We start from the raw sequence: 26,024 nt of genomic DNA, 5'->3' as shown, positions 1-26,024 counted from the left end.
ACCTGTATGTATGTTTCTGGACTTTCAATCTGTTCCACTGAGATGTGTCTAATCATTTACTGAATAGAACTCTTTTGCAACTTCTATAGTTTTATAATTGGTTATACACTTACTTTTACTTTTGACATGTTTCCTTTGTTCATTTGTGTATGTGTCTTTGTGTGTATGTGTGTGTGTGTATCTGTGTGTCAGCATTCATACAACATTTAATAATACCGTACTAGTTGGTGTGTACTTAAAATCAAACAAAATACTCGTCTATGAGCAAATTATAGTCTCAAGAGGTTTAGAATGTGAGATATTTTTAGGAATTCAAAAAGTTCTAGTTGACCTTTATCTATCTAGTTATAGAGGATCACTGAAAGTTTTACGAGAGGAAATATATTCAGATTAGTATTATGATATATTATGCTGGCAGCTGAATAAAGAATACATTGAAATAATGCCAAATAGGAAACAGGACTGAAATATTTGGCAGGATGTGAAGAGAACATGTGGGATTCAAAGAGAAACTAATATTTATCTGTAAATAAAAAGAAGGTATGACAATACATTACTCATTTTCCATATTTTCCCCTAATTTCAGATGAATTCTCAAAACAAAAAATAACCTCTCCAGCTGAAATCCTAGATTTTGTCAGATGGAACCATCACAGAGAATCACAATTTTACTTGTAAACTGTCATAGCACAGTTAATTTAACATTTGAAATCACACACACACACAAACACACACACACATATATATCAGGAAGTGATAAAATATACACTTTAGGATAGGCAAGATATTGGAAATTTTGTATATGTAAATATTTGTGAAGCCTGTATACAAATGGAAGCTATGGGCATTAGAATAAGAACAAAACATAAAATTAGAGCAGGTATCATTTGAAATCATTGAAATTACTTATTGATTTCTTCTTTTATATGAAAACACAGTAATATTCAATGTACAATAACAATTATTTTTCTATGTTTAAAATTCCCTTTTAGTAAAAATTTACATTTGGATTTAAAGTATTTTAATATTTGTGGACATTTTCGCTTCCACACCTTTATTGAAATTCGGTTATTTCTTTAAACTTAATCATTCATCTAATGTCTTATTGTGGTAAACTTTTCAAAATAATGTTATTGTGTTTCAATACATCTTAGTTTTCCTACATGTCTATGAAGCTAAGTCACACCTAGTGCCCTTTGTTGGAAGCATCTTTTATATTCATGCCACTTGGAGTCATTGTTTCTTATTCTGTCCTAAATTGCTAACTTCCTTTTCCTTTTCCGACAGTTGGGCAGAAGCTCTTATGAAGTTCTTATTTGTCTACATCTGAGCAGCATAATTTAACAACTGTGGAACAAAGCAGTAATTCAGAAGCACTGACAACATGTCCCTTGTTCACTAGGTAGAAATTGGTTATTTTATGCATAATTTAACATATACCACACAAATCAATGCATACCATTAACAGAAAGAAGTGATGAAAGAAATGTCTTTAAAGGTAAAAAACAAAACAAAATAAAAAAACAAAACAACAAAAAAAAACATTGGAAATGACCAGCCCAGATTTTATTATTCTACAGAAATTATTTTTTCTAAACAAAAATCCTTTGGGAAAATGCTGGTATTTCAAAAACATCCTACAATTACAAGAGGCTACATCACATTAGAGAGGACAGGAAATGTTCTTAAGGCTTCATAGGAAGTCCTCTTGTCAGTTTTTCCGTAAAATAGGCTTCAAAATTTTTGCATCATAAGGACACTGGAGTTTCTTTTGAAAGTTATGTATTTTTTTGAAAGTTATGTATTTTCATAAAACATTATCTACATAGTACATGGTAAAGGCTAACTATCATTGATGCAAATGTCAAATTAACCTACTTTATTTCTGTAAAAATGCCTATATTATGCTGGTAATTTAAGCCAAAACCACCTTCATCTTAAATGGCTTCATAATAAAAGTTTATGGATCAATGTTTGGTGTATGGAGGTGAAGAGTTTCTTAAAGAATGTGGAGGTTTTAAGTGAGAATCTTTAGTTACATTATTAAAGGATAGGAGGGATGAAGGTAAGGTTTTCTTAAAAAAAAAATGGTGTAGCAACGTAGACTATATGTTGTGACTGTGTCTTGCAATAAAATACTTCAAGAGACATGACACACTTATCCTCCATTCAGGATGGAGAAGCATTTCTAAGCGTTGACATTCAGGGTTACTCCAGAAAGCTGTCCTCAGAGGCCCTCACCAGAATAATACCTCACACGATGGGGGAGATACCTATTGGAAACCCAACCTAATAATCTAGTCATTCCAGGAAAATTTCTTACAGTTCTCCAAATCACTTATGCTCCACTATATTGCTTGACACAAAACATGATTTTCTCTGATCTTATCCATTTTTATTTGCAAGCAGTATTGAAGATTAAGTGGAGCATCAGTTAACTGGGTTTTGTCCGATAGTTCGATGCTAAAACACTTCCTCCATAACTAGAAAGAATAAAAAGAACAAATGGTTTATTTAAGTTATATGCAAAAGACAAACATATCAAAAAAGTGGTCCCAGATTTGATTTTCTTTGTGATTTATCTAGAATACATTCTAAATTTTTAAATAATTTGTTCACTCTAACACATGATGTTTGCTGTTTATACATGAGGAAATTTGTATGAACTTGAAGTATGAAATTTACCTTTTTGTCTAATTCTTTAAATGTTATTTGCAATTTCACTTACAGAACGCCACTTACACAATGCCATTTATAGACTTTCACAAGGAAAGGGTCGAATAATCTCAAAATGCTCTAATGTATAGACATAAATTTGTTTCTATAAATTTGCCTTTATTTTCATTTACTTTTGGTGTTACTTTTTCAAGAAACGCTAGTTGAGGGTCCCTTAAAGAAATAGAACATCATAATTCATACAATCTTAAAAGAAAGGCTCATGTTACAACTGATTGGAAAAGACAAGCCAGATATCACATGGACAGAGAAGGCAATCACAGATGGCAAATTTATTTTATTTTTAAGATTTTATTTATTTGGCAGACAGAGAGACAGCCAGTAAGAGAGGGAACACAAGCAGGGGGAGTGGGAGAGGAAGAAGCAGGCTCCCAGCGGAGGAGCCTGATGTGGGGCTCGATCCCAGAATGCTGGGATCACGCCCTGAGCCGAAGGCAGACACTTAACGACTGAGCCACCCAGGCGCCCCAAAGATGGCAAATTTAAACACCACGATATAAATTCATTTTCATGATTTAAAAAAAAAAAAAAAAGGACAACCCCAGGGTGCCTTGGTGGCTCAGTCAGTTAAGTGTCTGACTCGATTTCAGCTCAGGTCATGATCTCAGGGTTGTGAGGTTGAGCTGCATGTCAGGCATGTGCTGGGCATAGAGGCTGCTTAAGCTTCTCTCTCCACCCCTGCCCTCTCTCTCTACTCCCTTTCCCCTCTCTAAATAAATAGATTAAGATAAGATAATCCCTGCACAGCAAAGGAAATAATTGACAAAATGAAAAGGCAATTTACTGAACTGGATAAAATATTTGCAAATCATATATCTGATTAGGGGTTAATATCCAAATATATAAAGAACTCATACAATTCAATTGCAAGAACAATAAGCAACTTGATTTAAAAATGACAGAAGATCTGAACAGAGATTTTCCCAAAGAAGGTACATGACAAAGTGCTCAAAATCATTAATCATCAGGGAAATGCAAATCAAAACACAATGAGATGCCACCTCACATCTGTTAGGATGGCTATTAACCAAAAGACAGGTAGTAACAAGTGTTGGCAAGGATGTGGGGAAAAGGAAACTCCTGTGTATGGTTGATAACAATGTAAATTGGGGCAGCTACTATAGAAACCAGTATACAGGGCCCTTAAAAAATTTAAAAAAAGAACTAACATATGATTCAGTAATTCCACTTGCAGATATTTATCCAAAGAAAATGAAAACAATCACTCAAAAAGATATTTGCATCCTCATGCTTTTGCATTATTTACAATAGCAAAGATATGAAAACAACGTAAATGTCCATCAATGAATAAATGAATAAAGAACATGATACACACACACACACACACACACACACTCTGAAATATTACTCAGCCATAAAAAAAGAATGAAATCTTGTCATTTGCACTAACACAGTGGACCTCAAAGGCATTATGCTAAGGGAAGTAAGTCAGATGGAAAGACACATACCATATGATCTCTTATATATGGATTATTAAAAATAACTAAGCTTATATATATATATACAGAAAAGATTAGAGGTTGCCAGAGGTGGGGGGAGGGGGTGGTGTTTGGGAGAAATGGTTGAAGGGAATCAAAAGCTACAGACTTTAACTCATAATGTAAGTAAGTCATAGGATATAATGTATAGCATGGTGACTACAGTTAGTAATACTATATCGCATATTTGGAAGTTCTAAGAGAGTAGATCTTAAAGTTCTCATCACAAGAAAAAATATTTTGTAGCTATGTAAGGTGCTGGATGTTAACTAGACTTAGTGTGGTAATCATTTCACAAGGTATACAAATATGAAATCATTATGTTGTACACCTGAAACTAATGATATATGTCAATTATACCTCAATAAAAAACGAAACAATAGAAAACAAAAATAAGGCAACAGATTCAAAATAGAGTCACTTATGCTGTACCCCACATCACCAAACTGAGACTTAATTACAGTTTCCACTCTATCAGAAATGGAATCTTAAACCAGTGCATCAGGAATTGTCTGATCAGCACTAGTTTGAGAATCTGTTGAACAGACACTTCATATCCCGTAAAGGAAAGTAACCTTACAAAACCCAGTTTGCTCTTTGCCTAGTGTAACTTCCTTATTCCTGTTTTCTTCTGCCATAAAGTCTTTCACTTTGTACAGCTCTTCAAAACTTCTAACTGCTAGACTGGATGCTGTCCAATTCATGAATCACTGAATAAAGCCACGGAGATATTTAAAATTTACTCAGTTTTCCTTTTTAACAATGATAATTGAAAAGTATGGTCCAATATGCACAACTAAAATGTATACTACCAATTTTATGCCCTATTAATACATTTATTCATTTTATTTTTAAGTGCTTAATTAATCCTTTTCTACACATCATTTAACATTACATTTGCTTGATCTTTCATATTTTAAGTTCAATAAACATTTTTATTAAAAGAGGTGGTCCATTCTTTCTCATTCGCTTGAATGTGTGGCTGTAAAAATGTTGCCTTTTATTATGATCTTAAATCTATTGATTAAAACATATATAATGAAATTGAAATGTTTACTCAACCATTTTTGAGCACATAGCAGGTACTGACAGAGTAACAAGCACTGTGGAAAGTTAATCATGCAGGGAGGTGTTTTTTTTGTTTTTGTTTTTTTTTTTTTTAGACACTGAGACTTAAGAGTATAGAAAAGCAACCATTACACTGGCCAAGTACTCAAGAAAGTGGGAGAAAATGACTCTGGTAGTACTAATAAATGGATAAGTTCCCAGGAAATTATCATAGGAATTTTTAAAGGAAGAAATTACTTGCACACAGAGACTTCAGTGAACAGGGGATTGTGAGTTGGTTTTTCAAGATCATAAAATATTTGCCTGAGGAAACGGAAGAGGCTTAGGATGAGGTTTATAAAAGCAAGGATATGGGATTTATTTAGATAACAACAGTTTACTATAATATATGTAAATTAATATATTAGTGGAGAAATTAAGAAAGGCTGTATGATCTACAGTTTCATTTAAGGAGTTAACCTCTTGATACTCTTTTTTCTTTTTAATAATTCCAGAACTACCCAATGGGAATCATTGGGCTTTTTTTCCCCCTTATTTTTTTTTTTTATTATTACTTTTAAGTAAGCTCCACACCAAGCATGGAGCAAGCCTCATCGTGGAGCTTGAACTCACAACCCTGAGAGCAAGAGTCAAATGCTTAACCAAATGAGCCACCCAGATGTCCCAACCCCTTGATACTCTTGATAATGTAGAACTAACAATTTAATATATCTGAGCAGGAAGTGACATAACTTGAATGATATATTAGGAACAGTATGGCATAAGTAATGAATTATATTAGCAATTTGATTTCTGAAAAGTATTTGTATTAAGTAAATAAAGCAAAATAACCAAATTATAATTTCACCATGTTATACTGGGATGTCAGGGTGTGAAGACTCAGACCGGTTAGGAGTTCAAGAAAAATAATTTTTAAAAGAAAGGTTGAGGTTTATAACTCAATGATGAAACAAAACAAAGAACTGAAAACAAGAGATGCAGAAAAGAAGATGGACATTTGATCTGGGGATATTGAAAACTGAGAGCAGATAAAAATCATCCTCATTTGGAAATGGCACTCTATGGAGAGAATTCAGCACTGCCTCTTAAAAAAAAAATTGATAACCATCTATGACCACACATATTAGTGTAAAATCAAGTATAAATCAAGAAGAGGAGGACAAATTTAAAGAAAGAAAAGAATGAGTGTGAAGGAGAAACATTAAGTAAAAATGAGTGAGAATGACTAGACGGAGTCAATATTGAAAAAAGTCTGTGATGTAAGAAAATCATCAAGATAGCATTACAATCATGTCAAAAACTAAACAAGTTTTCAACAATGAGAAGGGAGCCAACAATGTCAGAAACAGAGAGATTGAAAAAGATCTCTAATACTATATTCACATCTGTAAAAAATAGATACACCCAATAGCATTAAATACCATGAATTACTGAATTCTGATCATAAAAAGGCATAGTACAAAAGAGATTTATATATATAACCATGAATCCTCACTACAATCCTTCGAACTGATACAGCACTATTTTCCATAACATATATTAGGGAATATCAGGCTGACAATCCAATCACAGGCTGCTCTGACTCACACTTCCACAATATACCCAAGTAGAGAGCTACTCACATTTTGTGAGGCATTTGTGCATGTACACTCACATATGTATGTACAAGGCTTTCCACTGTCTAGAATATATATACATATATAACTTGAGATACCCATTTCTTCAAATAACCTAATAAATAACTTTTTGTTGAATCATATGTATTAATTCGTTCTGCTAGTTATAACAGGAAAGATTTATGAACCAGTTTTAGCACCCTGTGGATTCTAGTTTGTCTTGTTACGTAAAAGCAATGTTCTTACAATCAAAAGATTACTCTCTAATAATTAATCATGTGAGGTATGATTAATCTGTCAGATCTAAATCTGTCATTTAGTTTCCTCATTTTAGTAAATATGTTTTCACTTCATAGAAACTATAATTTTATGAGTTAATATTTATGAGTTACTTTCTTTTGTTATATCTATAATTTCATTACTTCCATAGAGATTAACATCTAGTATCAGAAACCATGCCATATGTACCCAAATAGGACTTTGCAATTTCTCTTTTACAATAAAACCTAGGCTATACTTTTTACTTTATGCATAATTCTGGGTGTACAAACACTTACATATCCACATATAGAGAATATATATATATATAATTTAATTGAATTACCTTTTAAAATTCAAATGACTATTTAAAAAGCTGATATTAAATTACTGAAAAATTATTTTACATTACGAAAATGAACTTCAATGAAATAATGCAACACACATTTTCATAGAGTTCATTTACCTTACATTATTATGCAACTTTGTGATACTGAAATGATAACTCTAATTAAGTTTAATTGTAAAATCCATTTGAGCTATTTTAAAGTTTTTTGGATATCATTTTAAATGGTTAAGCAGATTAAAGTTTGGTAATTTAATTTTCCTATAAAAATAAGCTTACTAAATTAATCCACAGCTAGCATAATTCAACTAAATAAGAAACAGGTTATAAGTTTTAATATAATCAACTTAATTAAGGTTCATATAATAAAAAGCTCCATCAACATAATATTGAATTTATTACTAAAAATATTCAAGTATCTCTCAATTTTCTCTTAATCACTTATGTAGTTAAGCCATTTCACAGTGTAACAGGCATTTAAAACAAAATCTTGAGGCTGGATCTAGAAAGGTGTCAGAATTGCTCTAGTTTATTTTTAGTTACTATATTTAAAATTACTCTCTGCTCTCAGATCTATCACAACCTAGTAGTAGATTCTAGAGACTGGCACATTTTACTAGAATTCAAAGCAAATCTCTTTGTTTTCTTCAAAACAAACCTTATTGTCTAATGAATGATATAAGCAATAATTGTATCTAGCTTAAAGACTTATGAAAGAACTATTTAAACTATCTATGCCTTTCTCTCTTCATTAGGAATATACAAGATATTTTGAAAGGTACAGCCAATAATTAAGGCCCACTATGAAGAATTACATTCAAAGTACTGAGGGAAATTTAAGGAAGATCCTCTTATAAGTATTGCATCCTAACAGAGCCCGAGAATTAGCAATTTACAGCTCTGTGTTTATCTCTATCATGAAGTCTGTAAAATGAATGTAAGTCCCTGATATGGACAGAGAGACAAACACATTACTGAAAATTGTCCATAATGGCATGCTAAAACTTCCTTGAACAGCTTCATCCACATATATCTTTTCACACTGTGGAATAATTTTTTCAGCAAGAAACATTTCTCTCAAGAAAAATTCAAGCATTTCACATGGTTTTGTGACTCACCGAAAGGAAATGTAAAGAAAAAAGACAAGATGTGTTATGTAAATTCATGGAATATAATTTGCAAAATTACTTTACAGTTGGATTCAAGCATTCATACATAAAGCAAAATGATTTTATATTTCCCTTAGGATAACTACTTAAAAATCTATCCAGCCTTATTCTGATCAAAACAGCACCAACTCCACACATATAATAATGTCTGGGATCAAAATATCCAGTTGCTATATGGGTAATAAAAAATCAGAATGAGCAAAATAAAACTCTATTCTTGTATAAAACATCTTTCTTTGGTTTGCAAGTAAGTCAGAGGAGCTTTCTTTGGTTTGCATTGTAAGTCAGAGAAGCTTTACAAAGAACCATATTTTGGAATGTATCAGAGCAGGAAGAAGTGATTTATCCCAGAGCTGAAGTGCCCTTGCTCATAATCCCTACTTCACTAGTAATGAGAAAACATCTATCCATCCATCCAACCATACTTTTATGTACAATTCCTATTTGCAAGAAATTTAAATTATTAATTTCAATTAAGTCTGGTAATATTTACATAATTTATTATAATAATTAGAAAGGTTGAACTTAACCTGTTAAAAATAATAAGTGCACAAAGTATAACTGTATCAACACAATCTTTTCTATTCCACAGAAGACAGGCCAAAGATCACTGATGGGGCACTGAAGGAGAAACATATACTAGAAAGTAAGAATAACAAAATCAGTTACAGACTAACTGCGGGATCCCTAACTATGTGTCTCCAAATATTAACATGAAGACACTAATCTCTTAAAGAGACATCATGGAGGCCTTCCATCACCATTGGTAAATTCGTAATAAGCATTTGATTCTTAGTTTCTATGTATCTGCCATCGCTGCATTCTTTTCAGTATAATTCAAATTGCTGTTTACTAGAGGAGACATCAAGGGATGCTGATTTTTTGTAATTCATTCCATCAACTCAGTTGAGGAGGAAATGATAAACTTTGCTGCCAAAATGCCTGTCAGATTCCCATCATCTTTATCTCTGTCCAAACAAAGAGTGTCCCAAACTATGATTCCATAAATTTCAAGTAGAAACATGTGTTTCACAGTCTGATTGTGTGAATGAACACTCCTGCATTATCTATGTGAATCCAGAGGCCCTGTCATTAGGCAATCTTATTTGAGAATCCATTGGTCAGAAGTAAATTAGAATTACAAACATCTGCATTTAAGGATCATCCCATTCTTTTTGGTAAAATTTTACTTCTCACATCTAAGTCATTCAGGGAGACCAATAATGGATATGCCAATTACCACAGTGAACAAATGACTTTTTTTTATGGTGGCTAAAACTAAAAAAAAGTTAAATATTTCTAAATATCTAAACTTTGGTCTGTGGGACTTCTAGGTTTTTAAACTGTTAACTTCAAATGTCTTTCTCCAGTCATGCAGTAAGAAGTATTTCAGAAGTCTTTAAAAAGTTATGTTTAGCATTAAAATGAAAAATAGTGAAACTGTATCATTAAACTAGTTAATAGTGTCATTAGACTTTAGACACTATGTTTAATTACTTTTTTCAAACATACGGTCTTGATTTTTCTTCATTATTAAACATATACTCTAGAATTTATTCAGAAACTAAAGAAGTATCTACAACTTGAATTGGAGAATAGGGACAAGGATCTCTATGTAAAACTGTGAAGTCACAATTCTACAAGATACACCCGAATAGTGTTTTTGTAAGATCTCCCTAGCCAATAAATGGATAGGTACCCTTTTATCACTGAAAATAAGCACTATTATTTAATAAACTGTTTACTTGACAGCTATCAGGTTGATAATATGTTAAAATAATTATTTACCATACAGTGCATTTATTTACTTGATGAAAAATTATTCATTTAACATTTACTTATTCAAAATGTTTGTTTTTATAATTTAAAAATGATTGTATTTCAACAAAATATGAAGATGCAAGGGAGAGACAAAATTTACTTCTAGTCTGAAATATAAATCTCTTGCATAACAGAATAATAGAAAACTTTGAATAAAGAAAAGATATTTTGGGAAAAAAGGAATAGCAAATCATGAGAGACTAATCACACAGACAAGCAGATATCCAAAAGCAGATCTCATTACAAATGTTATCAGAGTGATACAAATTATAGAAAAAGAATTAAGCTGATACCATGATCAGATGTATTTTATTAGATACATTAGCACTTCTATAACAGAAAGGTTTAACACTGCTTGCAGTTAAGATACCAGCTCTATAGTAAGAGATGCTTACACGGTAAACAAACATCACCGGAGCTAAAACGACTGCAAAACTCAGCGTGAAGTTTGCATCAGTAGGAACCAATATGGAACCTTCTAGTAAGAGTCTATACCACCAAGACTAATTTTTCTAAAATATGCCAATGTCATTAATAATGGTTAAGAGCTTAAGTATCTGTTATGGCAAGAATTGCTAGATAGATAAGTATAAGCAATAGTATTTAAAAGCATGGACAGAAAAGTAAGATTACCAGTTTTCATAACTCCGCCATTTCTAATTTTAAAATCTCAGATAAGATATTCATCTATAAAATAAAATTAATATTACACATCTTATATGTATAGACAGGCTTAATTCAATTAATATATCTAAAGCTGTTAACATGATGCCTGTTGCATAAAATAACAGCTGTTAATTTAAAGTAGAACAGCTGATTTAGTGTGAAATATTCAAACAATAAAGATATGGGCTCAGGTCTTGTCTTCTCTCTTAATAACTACTTTAATTATCTATCTTTATTATGTAGACATAACCTTTATGTATAAAAGGCAAATATGCAAATGCTGGACTTCGTTAAGGAGTCTTTGATTAATACTGCTAAGTATTAATTTGGAAGAAAATGTCATGCTCCAAAGAGCTAACAAGTGATGAAAACAATGAGAAACTCCTATTACTTAAAAAAAACCAAAAAACAAAAAAAACTCTTCAAGGAATCACCTTCTCCAATAAACAATATTGCAGCCAAAATTTAAGTTTCCATAATAAAGACATATGACCGCACAATTATATTTCATTTTAGATAACTATCTTCCTAAGCCATTGCAATTTTATACAATTATGTTTTTAAAATCTGCAAAATATATACAATGTCCCTAAATGCAACTTATGAAACAATATGCAAAGGATTTGCCTTTTTAGAAAAATCAGTTCTTCAAATATTAGAAGTTATATCAATATTTTATGTATGTTACAAGTAAAATCTTAGAAATGCTCATTTGTAACATTTCTTTAAAGAAAAGCACCTATGGAAATTCAGATTTATCAAGATGAAATAGAAAGATACTAGCAATTTTTAAAAAGGTTTAAATACATAAGTTCATTAAATATCAAGCTCTTTGTATTTAGATATTAGATATATAAATATGTGTATTTTCAATGACATAGCTATGATACAAAATAAAATATTACTACTGCAAAAAAGAGTTGCTAGTTTGATAAATATTAAGGTTGACTATTTTGTGGGATATTATGATATCATTCAAAAAGTTTTTAGTGATTCAGCAAAAATAGGTAAGAATAAGAATTTGTACTTATATTTTTATCATATATATGCCAAAATCCTTTGACCATCCCTTCTGTTTTCTGTCCCTTCTATTTTGGTGGCAAATCTATTATTTTGCCTTTCAAAATTTTTCCAACATTCACTTTTTCTTCATTCTTTTTTTATGCATCTTCACCATCATTACCCTCATGCACTACCTTAAAATGTCATTATCTTGCTTATTCCAATAGTATATGAGATACTTTTCTAGGCTCTAACTTTTCAAGTTCAAATTCACCTCAAATATATATTTAAAACAAATATTTTCATTTTATCTATTTCATTATAATATTCCCTCATTTGAAGTTACTGACTCATAACGATATCAATTCTTGATTTTTAAGTCTAACTCTCAAGGCTTTCCATAACTTGGTCTCCATCCACCCTTACAAGTATATGTTATCTATCTCTTTAACTACGTAAATATAGGTGTTTAGGTGTGTACAATTGTATCTACATTGTATAAATGTTATTATATTTTATAATATACACATATATGTGCATTTATATGTATTTTATTGCAAACAAATGCTCTCATGGTCATGTACCTTGCTTTTCCCACATATGCTATGATTAGTCCCATTTTTCACTGGTTTTTGCTCATTTGTATATGATGAAAGTTTATTTTGCAAATACTTTTTAGAATTAAATTAAATCAAATGTTTTTCCTTTAAGTATTTGAGTCAAAATTTGGTTACTAGCAGAAAAATACTAACCACTTATTTTTATTCAAATCACAACCCATGAATGTATTAAAATTAATATAGATGTATATCACCAGAAATATGAATTCTCATTGAATTCCACTTCTAACAATGATTAAATAACAGAAAAGACTAACTCTCCTGCCACAAATGACTATAAATCCAGAGAAATATCAGTTAGCACTTTGTATTTATAGGTCTGATTCTGCCTTTTGTTTGATTACACATTTGTTTTGTCTTTTAGATCTCACATATAAATGAAATCATATATTACGTATCTTTCTCTGTCTGAAATAGCAAATTAAATCCAAAGAAAGCAGGAGTGTGAGTCTCCAGACATCCGCACAGAGTTCTCCTAAGATGTCCAAACTTGCACATGTTAAGTTGAGACCCTTCATGTCCTGGCAGACAGCAGATACTGGAGAGCTATGAGATAAATAGATATTCCAAAGATCACACATTCTTGGAAGACATGGGAGATCCAACCATATAAATGGAAAAACTGCAGAATAATCTTGCTAATTCAAATAAGATACCATAAAGGTCACAACCTAAGGGTGTTTCTACACTAGTCTTAAACAAAAAGCTATTCTAGATGCACCTTAAGAAAGGAAAAACAAGGGGCACCTGGGTGGATCTGTTGGTTAAGTCTCCAACTCTTGATTTCTCCTCAGGTCATGATCTCAGGACCATGGGATCAAGACCCACATGGGCTCTGTGTGAGTCTGCTTAACATTCTCTCTCCCTCCCTCTGCCCCTCCCCACAGTGTATGCTCTCTCTCATTAAAAAAAAAAAGGCCTAAAAAGAATTATGTTATTATACATTATACAACATTATGTTATATTATATGTTGCTTTAGATGATTTAATTTCTTAAATTCTAATAGGAAGCCTAAGATATCTCCCACCTCTCTCTACACAAGGATACAAAAACACTTCTCTTTCTAAAATTAAGTAGTATCAATCAATAAGCATAGAATTTCTAATATATATCCAAAAAGCAATTATTTTAATAACAGAATATTTTACTATTTTGAAAATGGATAAGCATTATCGAAAACATGCATTTGGATGGAATACGAAAAATCTTGTTAGTAGGGCTCTACCACTGTTATTTTCATATTTATTTTTATTTACTTATTCATTCAACTGATACGTGTTAAATGACTACTCTTTGTTAGATACTAAGAGAGGATACGTTCATGTTTCATAACCCAGTCAGGTATTTTTAACAAGACCAGTAACCTTTTAAAACTAACTGTGAAATGGGACTATAAATAGCAAAACATTTATTACTAGCAATTAAGTAAGATATGATAATTGAAATATCACCTGATACCCAGGATGCACCCAAGAACATGTGTTGAAGTTTTAAATTATAATTGTTAATAATATTTACATTGCATTTCTATACAAATTAGTCTTCTTATATGCCAAGTACAAATGGAGATATTAGGCTTAATTATGCCTTTCTGAACTTATCTAGTTACCCTTATGCACTATAGAAGCACTTTACTGTTGAACTGATTGTCCAAATGGACCTTGTTCCTGCAAAAGGTCAGAACAATCATTGCTGTTAGTTTCATTTCTAAGTGCTTTTTAAGAAAATATTCGAAAACAAAAATGTATAGTTATGTTTACTTTAACATTATCTATTAAAAACTACTTGTGTGTTATCCATTGGAAATAAGCATTTATAGTAGAGTATATTAACAACATTATATAATGTTATGAATAATTTGAATCGATCAAATTTATGGAGAGACAAAAGAGTATAAAAAGTATTTGATGTTGAAGTATACTGCATTTTACAAAAGCACCAGATTTTCATGTACTCTGTATAAAATTAATCTATGTAGAACAATGTCTAAAATGTAGCTCAGAATAAAGTATATAGTTGTCTTGGTATAATATCTAAACATGTTGTGCACTTATTGTGTATAACGCAAATTCTAAATGATTTAAAAGGAGTTTTTTCTTTCTAATGATGTTATAAGGAGGGAGTATTATTAGCCCAAAATTGTAGACGTAAAAACCTAGTTCAAGGTAAGAAATTGTGAAACGAGTATTGAATATCAGGCAGTCTGGTTCAAAAATCCACAATTGCAAACAAATGTAATAAAAATTGATAGTAAAATTATTGGTTGTTTTAAGTAGTTTCAATAAATACAGCTTATAGTGTTTCACTTATATAAGCTAGATTTACAAAATGTAAATCATTGTATTAGTCTAGATATAAGTAGTATACAAACAGCTATCAGTTTATTTAAAAAAACATGCAAAGAAAATTGAGATAATTAAATAGATGTAAACCCATCTGGATCAAAATTAAATAAAATATACTATATTTCTGATGGTTATATACACACAGATAAATGAGAGAATTATCATACAGATGAATTTCAAAGTGAATTATTTGATAGATTATAAATATTACTGGAAATCCATTGGTAAAACAGGAATGGTAAAAAAAAAATTATATATATATATAACTGAAAATAAATACTTGAGCTTACTGAGAATTACCACAAAACTCCTAAGCATTTAACTATTAAAACATGCAATTGTGTTGCTATAATATTTACCATATAGCAGAGATACTTAGTTGACACTGCAAAATAGAGTATTTTATTCTAAGGTTTGCTCTGACAGTGTCTAATTAAGAAGCAACATTGTTTTTATAATTAATCAAGCTCAATGTGTTGAATTTTAAAATATAACATTTTAGGTAAGGTAAAAAATAATCTCATCCTTTGCCTTTCTAAATAAAATGTTTCTGGACAGATCAAATTAGCAAAATAGGACTGTCTAGCACTTGTCCCCTGACAGAAACATCTACTTGAAAAACCATCCATGCATGAAAATACCTTCACAAGAGCTAAAGACCTCAGGTGAGAGATTACAATACCCAAGGAAAATCTAGAAATAATAAAAAGACACGGTGAACAGAAAGTGTGAAGGAGGGTAGATCTGCTCTGGGGCTGTGATGGAATTAAAGCAGAAATCAACAAAAAAATAACTGGAAAATCCAAAATTACATGGATATTAAAGAATACACTTCTGATTAACACATGGGTCAAAGAAAAATCTTCAAGGCAAATTTTTAAAACTATTTTAAACTAAATGAAAACGAAAACACAACTTACAAAACTTTGTGAGATGAAGCAAAAGCAGTGCTTAAAAGAAAATATATTATATTGAATGCATTTATTAGAAAAGAGAAATATCTAAAATGAATAATCCATGTTTTACCTTAGGAAACTAGAAAAATAAGGCAAACTAAATCCCATGTAAGCAGAAGAAAAAAGAAATCAATACAGTTGAAAACAGGAAATCAACAGAGAAAATTGACTAAATCAAAAGCTGGTTCTTTGAAAAAGATCAATAAAATCAATAAACCTTTCACCAAGCAAATTAGAAAAAAGACACAAATTACTAATATCAGAAATGGATTCTATGTGGAAGACGGTGGAGGAGCAGGGGGACCCTAAGCTTGCTTTGATACTCAAACACAGATAAATATCAAATCATTCTGAACACCTAAGAAATTGATCTCAGGACTAAGAGAACAAAGCTGCACATCTACAATAGAAAAATGACCGCTTTGCGGAAGGTAGGAGCTGCAGAGAGTTGATGTGGGGGAGAAAGGAAAACACAGGTGCTGCAGAGGGGAGGGAGCCCTGATCACTAAGAGAGAAGAGGGAGAGGGGGAGAGAAAGAGAGAAAGAGAGAAAGACAGTTAAAAAAGAGTGAAAACACAAACATAGGATTGCTCAAGAAAAACTGCCCCAAAACCACCGACTGGGAAAAGGAGAGGGGCTGAATACCACTAGTCTTTATAAACAGAATGCAAACTCTAAAGTTTCAGAGGTCTGAGCCCTCACCAGGTTTGCACCTGTTTGGCTTAGCAACGCTCCAGTAGGGAAGGTTGGTGGAGACACAGCAGTGGGCAGCATGGTCTGAGGATCCCCTGGATTGCATGGGGGAAAACAGTTCCCCTGCATTTGGGAAGAAGTGACACATTCTCTCTAGAGACAAAAGATGCTATCAGTACCACTCAGCTGCCCCATTCACCAGCACAGGAATGGGGATGTGGGCTGAGGCCAGCAAGCCTTGGTGATGGCTTTCTGCTGCTCTTTACCATAAACCCTGAGCCACTGTATGGTTGCACAAAATTTTTCTGAGACAAACCAGCACTGGCCACAGTCCAGTGAGACCCACCACCCAGAGAATCAGTGTGGGTCCAGTCTACAGGGGTCTCTCAAGTTTGGAGTTTTGAAACCCAGCTGCACCTGAGATAAAATATGGGAATGCTGTGTGACCCAGTAGATGGCCTTCTCAGACACAGACAAGGTAAAGGTAGGGATGTGATGGAAACTGAGAATATAGAAAGGGAGACTGTCTGCCCTTCTGTGAGGGCTTCCTGAGGAGTAGCATGGGCACAAGCTTCCTGCTCCAAAGACAAAAGAGCAAGGCAATGCCACATTTCCTCTTGCCCATCAATACAAACCAAACCTTGGTGAGAAAAGCACCACCAAAAGGAGGCCAGAGATGCTTACATGAAGGCCCACACCCCTGTGCCCTGCAAGGGCATCTCTACTAGGGCAAGTCCACCTGAGAATCAGCACAGCAAGCTGCACACCCAGAAACCCAGGAAAAACCCTCACCAGCATCAAGTCCACCGATGATGGAGTGCTTCAAAGCTTCAGATCCAGGAGAAACAGAATCTAGCTTCCTTTGATGTTTTTTTGTTTGTTTGGGGGTTATTTTAGATATAGCTTATTTTAACAAGCAGACCAAAACACACCTAGGATTTGGCTTCCTTTTCTCCTCTTAGTGTGTGTGTGTGTGTGTGTTTTCTTTGACCTCTTCTTAATATAGCCATTACTCTCAGGAGCAGGAATATAATAGGCTTTCCTAACAATCATACAGAAAAAAAAAAAAAAAAGTGACCTTGACAAAATGACAAGACAGAGGAATTCACTGCAAAAGAAAAAACAGGAAGAAGTAATGGCCAGGAATTTAATCAAAGCAGATATACATAAGATGTCTGAACTAGAATTTAAAACAATTATAAGGATGCTAGCTGGGCTTGAAAAAAGCATAGAAGACAGTAGAGAATCCCTTACTGTAGAGAAAGAAGGTTAAGAAAAAAAAAAAAACACTATAACTGAGATACAAAACTGAGTGGATGCCATGACACTGAGGAAGGATGAATCATAGGTATGAATCAGTGATACAGAAGATAAAAATTATGAAAAATAATGAAGCTCAAAAGAGGAGAGAAGTATTGGATCACAAAGACAGACTTAGGGAACAAGGTGACTTCTTAAATTGTAATAACATTCATATCACAGGAGTCCAGAAGATGAAGAGAGACAAAAGGGGGCAGAAGGTTTACTTGAGCAAATTACATGTGAAAACTTCCCTAATCTGAGGAAGGAAACAAACATTGAAATCAAAGAAGCACACTGACGTACCATTAAATTCAACAAAAGCCAGCCATTACACCAAGGCGTATCATAGTCAAATTCACAAAATGCACACACAAGGAAAGAATCCTGAAAGCAGCAAGGGGGGAAAATCCTTAACCTTCAAGAGAAGACAGATTAGATTTGCATCAGATCTGTCCACAGAAACTTCACAGGCCAGGAAAGAGCGGCAGGATATATTCAATGTGCTGAATGGAAAAAATATACAGCCAAGAATTCTTTATCCAGCAAGGCTGTCATTTAGAATAGAAGAAGCAATAGTTTCCCAAACAAATAAAAACTGTACGAGTTCATGACCACTAAACCAGCCCTGTAAGAAACATTAAAGGGGACTCTTTGAATGGGGAAAATAAAAGACTAAAAGCAACAAAGACTAAAAAGGACCAGAGAACATCATCAGAAACACCAATTTTATAGGTAACACAATGGCAGTAAATTCATATCTGTGAATAGTCATTCTAAATATAAATGGACTCCAATCAAAAGACATAGGATATCAGAATGGGTTTAAAAAAAAAAAAAAAAAAAACAAGACTCATCTATATACTGCCTACAAAATACCTTTTTTAGACCTAAAGACACCTGCAGATTGAAAGTGAGAGGATGGAGAATGATCATGCCAATGGACATCAAAAGGAAGCCAGAGTAGCCATACTTATATTAGGCAACCTAGATTTTATTTTTTTTAAGATTTTATTTATTTGTCAGAGAAAGAGAGAGAGCACAAGCAGGGGGAGCAGCAGGCAGTGAGAAGCAGGATCCCCACTGAGCAAGGAGCCTGATGTGGGACCTGATCCCAGGACTCTGGGATCATAACCTGAGCTGAAGGCAGATGCTTAATTTACTGAGCCACCCAGGTGTCCCTAGACAACCTAGATTTTAAATCAAAGACTAACAAGAGATGAATAAAGGAATTACATCATAATTAAGGGGTCTATCCATCAAGAAGATTTAACAATTGTAAATATCTATGCCCCCACCATAGGAGCACCCAAATATATAAGTCAATTAATAATGAACATAAGGAAACTCATAGATAATAATACAATAATAGTAGGGGACTTTAACACCCCACTTACAACAATGGATAGATCATCTAAGCAGAAAATCAACAGGGAATCAATGACTTTGAATGACACACTGGAATAGATGGACTTAACAGATACATTCAGATCATTTCATCCTGAAGCAGCAGAATAGACATTCTTTTCAACTGCACATGGAACACTCTCCAGATTAGATCACATACTGCATCATAAATCAGTTCTCAACCAGGACAAAAAGACTGCGATCACACCATGCATATTTTCAGACCACAATGCTATGAAATTGGAAGTCAACCACAAGAAAAAATTTGGAAAGACCGCAAATACCTGGAAGTTAAAGAACATCCTACTAAAGAATGAATGGGTTAACCAGGAAATTAAAGAAGAAATTAAAAAAAAAAATGCATGGAAGCAAATGCAAATGAAAACGTGGCAGTCCAAAACCTTTGGGATACAGCAGAGGCAGTCCCAAGAGGAAGTATATTGCAATACAGACCTACCTCAAGAAGCAAGAAAAGTCTCAAATATGCAACCAAACCTTATACCTAAAGGAGCTAGAAAAGGAAAGACAAATAAAGTCTAAAGATGGCAGAAGAAGGGAAATGATTAAGATGTTAGCAGAAATAAACAATACAGCAACAAACAAAAAACAACAGGACAGATAATCAAAACTAAGAGCTACTTCTGTGAAAGAAGTAACAAAATTGATAAACACCTAGCCAGACTTATCAAAAAGAGAAAGGACCCAAATTAAAAAAAAAATGACAAGTGAAAGAGGAGAGATCACAACGAACACCACAGAAATAAAAACAACAGAATATTATGAAATATTATATGTCAACAAACTGGGCAACCTGGAAGAAATGGACAAATACCTAAAAACATATAGACTACCAAAACTGAAAAAGGAAGAAATAAAAAATTTTAACAGACCCATAACCATCAAAGAAACTGAATCAGTAATCAAAAATGTTCCAACAGAGACACCTTGGGTGGCTCAGTTGGGTAAGCGTCCAATGCTTGGTTTCAGCTCAGGTCATGATCTCATGGTCCTGAGATGGAGCCCTTCATCAGGCTCCATGCTGAGCCTGGAATCTGATTCAGATCCTCTCTCTCTCTTCCTCTCCCTTCCCCTCTGCTCCTCCTCCCACTTGCTTTTGCTATCTCTCAAATAAATAAAATATTAAAAAAATATATATCCCAATAAGCAAAGCCCTGAACTAGATGGTTTCCCAGGAGAATTCTACCAGATATTAGAAAAGAGTTAATACCTATCCTTCTCAAATTATTCCAAAAAATAGAAATGGAAGGAAAACTTCCAAACTCATTCCATGAGGCTAGCATTACCTAGATTACAAAACCAGACAAAGACCCCACCAAAATGGAAAATTACAGGCCAATATTCCTGATGAACATGAATGCAAAAATTACCAACAAGATGACAGCAAATCCAATTCAACAGTACATTAAAATAATCATTCACCATGATTAAGTGGGATTTACTGGGCTGAAGGGGTGGTTCAATAGTTTCAAATCAACCAACATGATATACCATAATAATAAAAGAAAGAATAAGAGCCATATGATCCTCTCGATAGAAGCAGAAAAAGCATTTGACAAAATACAACATCCTTTCTTGATAAAAAACAAAACAAAACAAAAAAACCCTCAACAAAGTAGGTGTAGAAGGGACATAGCTCAACATCATAAATGCCATACATGAAAGACCCACAGCTAATATCATCCTCAATGTAGAAAACCTGGGAGATTTTTTCCTCTATAATCAGGAACAAAACAGGGATGTCCACTCTCACCATTACTATTTAACACAGTACTGGAAGTCTTAGCCTCAGCAATCAGACAAATCAAGAAATAAAAGGCATGCAAATTGGCAAGGAAGAAGTCAAACTTCCAGTATCTGCAGACAACATGGCACGGTATATAGAAAATCTAAAAGACTCCACCAAAATAGAACTAATAAAAGAACTCAGCAAAGTCACAGGATATAAAACCAATGTACAGAAATATGTTGCATTTCTATATACTAATAATGAAGAAGCAGAAAGAGAAATCAAGGAATCAATCCCATTTACAATTGCACCAAAAACTGTAAGATACCTAGAAATAAAACCTAACTAAAGAGGTAAAAGATCTGTACTCTGAAACTATAGAACAATTATGAAATTGAAATTGAAGAGGACACAAAGAAATGGAAAAGCATTCCATGCTCATGGATTGGAAGAACAAACACCGTTATAATGTCTATACCCAAAGCAATCTACACATTTAATGTAATCCCTATCAAAATACCACCAGCATTTTCACAGAGCTAGAACAAATAATCCTAAAATTTGTACAGAACCACAAATGACTCTGAATAGCCAAAGCAATCCTGAAAAAGAAAAACAAGGATGGGGGCACCATGATTCCAGACTGCAAGCAATATTACAAAGCTGTAAGGATCAAGACATTATGGTACTAGCACAAAAAGAGACATATCAATCAATGGAACAGAATAGAAAACCCAGATATGGACCCATGAATATATGGTCAGCTAATCTTCGACAAAGCAGGAAAGAATATCCAATGGAAAAGAGACAGTCTCCTCAACAAATGGTGTTGGGAAAACTGGACAGCCACATGCACAAGAATGAAACTGGACCACTTTCTTATACCATTCACAAAAATAAATTGAAAATGAATGAAAGACCTAAATGTGAGACAGGAAACCATCAAAATCCTAGAGGAGAACACAGCAGTAACCTCCCTGACCTTGGCTATAGCAACTTCTTACTAGACACATCACTGGAGGATAGGGAAACAAAAGCAAAAAATAAACTATTGGGACTTCATCAAGATAAAAAGCTTCTGCACAGTGAAGGAAACAAAATTAAAGGGCAGTCTATGGAATGGGAGAATATGTTTGCAAATGGCATATCTGATAAAGGGTTAGTATCCAAATCCTATAAAGAACTCATCAAAATTATCACCTATAAACAAATAATCCAGATAAGAAATGGGCAGAAGATATGAATAGTCATTTTTGGAAGAAGACATTCAGATAGCTAACAGACACATGAAAAAATGCTCAACATCACCCATCATCAGAGAAATACAAATCAAAACCATGATAAGATACCACCTCACACCTGTCAGAATGGCTTAAATTAACAACACAAGAAAAAACCAGATGTTGGTAAGGATGCAGAGAAAGGGGAACACTCTTGCACTATTGGTGGGAAGGTAAACTGGTGCAGCTATTCTGGAAAACAGTATGGACGTTCCTCAAAAATTTAAAAATAGAACTACCCTACAACCCAGCAATTGTACTACTAGTTATTTACCCAAAGGATACAAAAATACAGATTCAAAAGGCTACATGAACCCCGATGTTTATAGCAGCATTATCAACAATAGTTAACCTATGGAAAGAACCCAAATGTCCATCATTTCATGAATGGATAAAGAAGATGTGGTATATAGAGAGAATGGTATATTTGCCATCAAAAAAGAACTAAGTCTTGCCATTTGTAATCATGTGGATGAAGCTAGAGTGCATTATTCTAAGCAAAATAAGTCAGTTGGAGAAAGACAAATACCATATGATTTCACTTATATGTGGAACTTAAGAAACAAAAAAGATGAATAGAGGGGAAGGGGAGAATTAAAAAAGGAGGCAAACCACTAGAGACTCTTAGCTATAGAGAACAAACTGCAGGCTGATGGAAGGAAAGGTGGGTGGAGGATGGGCTAAATGGGCGATGGGTATTAAGAAAGGCACTTGCTGTGATGAGCACTGGGTGTAATAGTAATGATGTCATTAAATTCTACTCATGAAACCAATATTAAACTGTATGTTAATTAACTAGAATTTAAATAAAAATTTGAAACAAAAAAAGAAAAATCATATGGCTAAATTAATAAATGTTTCACATTTTAAAAATATTTTTTTTGCAAAATCCAACATGCACTCATAATAAAAAATCTTGATAAAATAAGAATATAGGGGACATTCCTGAACTCAATAAAGAATATGTACAAAACCCTCCAGCTAACACGAAAGATAATGGTGAGAAAAAGTTTTTCCAACTAAGATGGCTTTTGTATTACTTTCTTTTATTGCGCATTAAGGAACATAATTTTCAAAGTCTATTTGGGGTATTAAAAACAAAATATTGGGGGCGCCTGGGTGGCACAGAGGTTAAGCGTCTGCCTTCGGCTCAGGGCGTGATCCTGGCATTATGGGATCAAGACCCACATCAGGCTCCTCCGCTATGAGCCTGCTTCTTCCTCTCCCACTCCCCCTGCTTGTGTCCCTCTCTCACTGGCTGTCTCTGTCAAATAAATAAATAAAATATTAAAATAATAATAATAATAATAATATTGGCTTAACATATGTTGACATTTCAATATAAGAGATGCATTATTTCCGATATTTTGTCATTATTCCATAACATATAATAGTGCAAAGGAACCCTTTGAGAGTAAACTTAGGATTCTCTTGAATTAACTGCTGAATACTAACTCAAACATACTTATGGTGAAATTTTCTAAAGTCAAGGGAATACCAAATGCAAGGACATAAATAATTCTCAGAGCAAGAAAAGAACTGAAAGATAGTTGAGCTCTGACCAGTCACAGGAGAAAGTACTTGAAGAACATCATGGACATTTACAGAGACCTCAGACAGGTCAAGACTTACCAGTAAGAAATCACTTACTGGTCAGAGTTAAGGCTACCTTACACCTTCCTTCAGACAGCATTAAAAATAAGCCTCAAAATCATAAAGCTGATATTCAAGAAACTTAACTCCATATGGGAGAAAGATCAAAACTATTTAAATGTAATCAATCTGGCTCTGAATAATATAAATTCATAATGTCTACCAACCAGTTAGAAACTATCATAGATGAGAAAATTGAGGGAAATGTGACTAATCAGCATTAGGAAGATATATCCATGGGAAAAATATGAAATAAGAAATGACAGACATAATGCATAAGAGATTTAAATCATATTATAAGTGTGTGTGGTATACCCAATGATTTAAAAAAATAAATAAAGACAGAAATGGAATAATCAAAGAAAACAATCTATAGATGAAAAATACAACATCTGAAAGGAAGGAGTAAGAGGTCAGATTAAGAATAGAGAGAACCTACAGAAGACAAAGTTAAAGACCTGGCAATAAAACCTATTCAAACTGAAGCACTGAGAGGAAATAAGATGAAAGGAAAGAAAAGAAAAGAAAAAAGAAAAGAAATGAAATGAAAAAAGAAAAAAGGAAAAAGGAAAAGGAAAAAGGAAAAGGGAAGGGAGGGAGGGCGGAAGGAAGGAAGGAATGAACAAATAAACGAAGGACCGACCTAAGTAAGTAGTGGGACAATTTAAGTCATCTACATTTTTGTAGTTGCAAATTTGAGGGATAGGAAAATATATTACATAAAATAGTATTAAATTCCAACACTTGGTGAAAGGCCTAAACTCAACAAACTCAGAAAATCTAGGGGAAAAAATACAAAACCACCAAAGCAAGAAAATATCACAAAATTACTAGAAACCAACAATGACAAAATTATAAAAGAAGTGAGAGAGAAATTTCACATCACAAAATAATTACAAACCTCATTAGGAATTGTGAAAAATAAAAACAATGAAAGAGTACCTTTCAACTATCAAGTTAAAATTTGATACATTGACTGTATCTTTCAAAAAGTAAATACACATTTTTTTTTTTCAATCAAAGGCTGACAGAATTTGTCAGAAGCAGACTTACACTACTGGAAATAATTCAGACAATGCTTCAGGCTGAGGGAACATGCTATAAGATGAAAAGTGTGTGTGTGTGGGGGGGGTGTGTTTAAAGGTATAAATGGTATCAGAAATGGTAAACATATCGTAAGTATAAAAGATAATTCTTTCATTTTTATTTATGAGAAACTTATTTAAAGAAAAATAATACAGTGTAGGGGTTATGGAGATAAAATATACGGCAATAACAGCACATGGAACAAGAGGCAGCAAAGATAATTCTATAGTTTCACGCTGCTTACATTTGATGTGAAATAGTATTATTTACAGATGGACTTTGAAAAGTTAAAGATGAATATAATAAATCTTGGAGACGATACTAAAAAAATAAAGTGTGCATGTGGGGGTGTGTGAGAGTGTGTAGCTATAAACAGGGCCAGTTACATAATTTGTGGGGTTCAATGAAAATAACAACGCTGAGCTCTTTCTTTAAAGGGTAGAATAGGGAACCCTTCTGCACTGTTGGTGGGAATGCAAATTGGTATAACTGCTATGAAAAACAGTACGTTGATTCCTAAAAGAAAATTAAAAACAAGACTACCATAAGATCCAGCAATTTCACCTCTGGGTATGTATCTGAAGGAAGTGAAATCAAGGTCTCAGTAAGACAGTTATTCCCCATGTTAACTGCACCATTATTCACAATAGCCAAGTCACAGAAACAATTTTAGCATCCGTTAATGGATGAACAGATAAAGGAAATTATACATGTAAGTGTACGTGTCTGTATATAACACAATGAGATATTATTCAC

General features: G+C 33.2%; 1 long non-coding RNA gene across 1 annotated transcript in view; it reads right to left on the bottom strand.

Annotated features, from left to right (window-relative positions):
- Positions 1–2,064: 2,064 nt before the first annotated feature.
- LOC148107125 (uncharacterized) overlaps positions 2,065–26,024 on the bottom strand; it is a 79,112-nt gene continuing 55,152 nt past the window's right edge. The window contains exon 3 of the long non-coding RNA XR_015723095.1: positions 2,065–2,483. This is a non-coding gene — a long non-coding RNA (uncharacterized LOC148107125). The remainder of the gene's footprint in view (positions 2,484–26,024) is intronic.

The sequence above is a fragment of the Ursus americanus genome, chromosome 35 (assembly GCF_024610735.1).
Source record: "Ursus americanus isolate L20-20 chromosome 35, mUrsAme1.1.p, whole genome shotgun sequence".
NCBI classification, from domain to species: domain Eukaryota; kingdom Metazoa; phylum Chordata; class Mammalia; order Carnivora; family Ursidae; genus Ursus; species Ursus americanus.
This window is presented reverse-complemented; position numbering and strand designations above follow the sequence as displayed.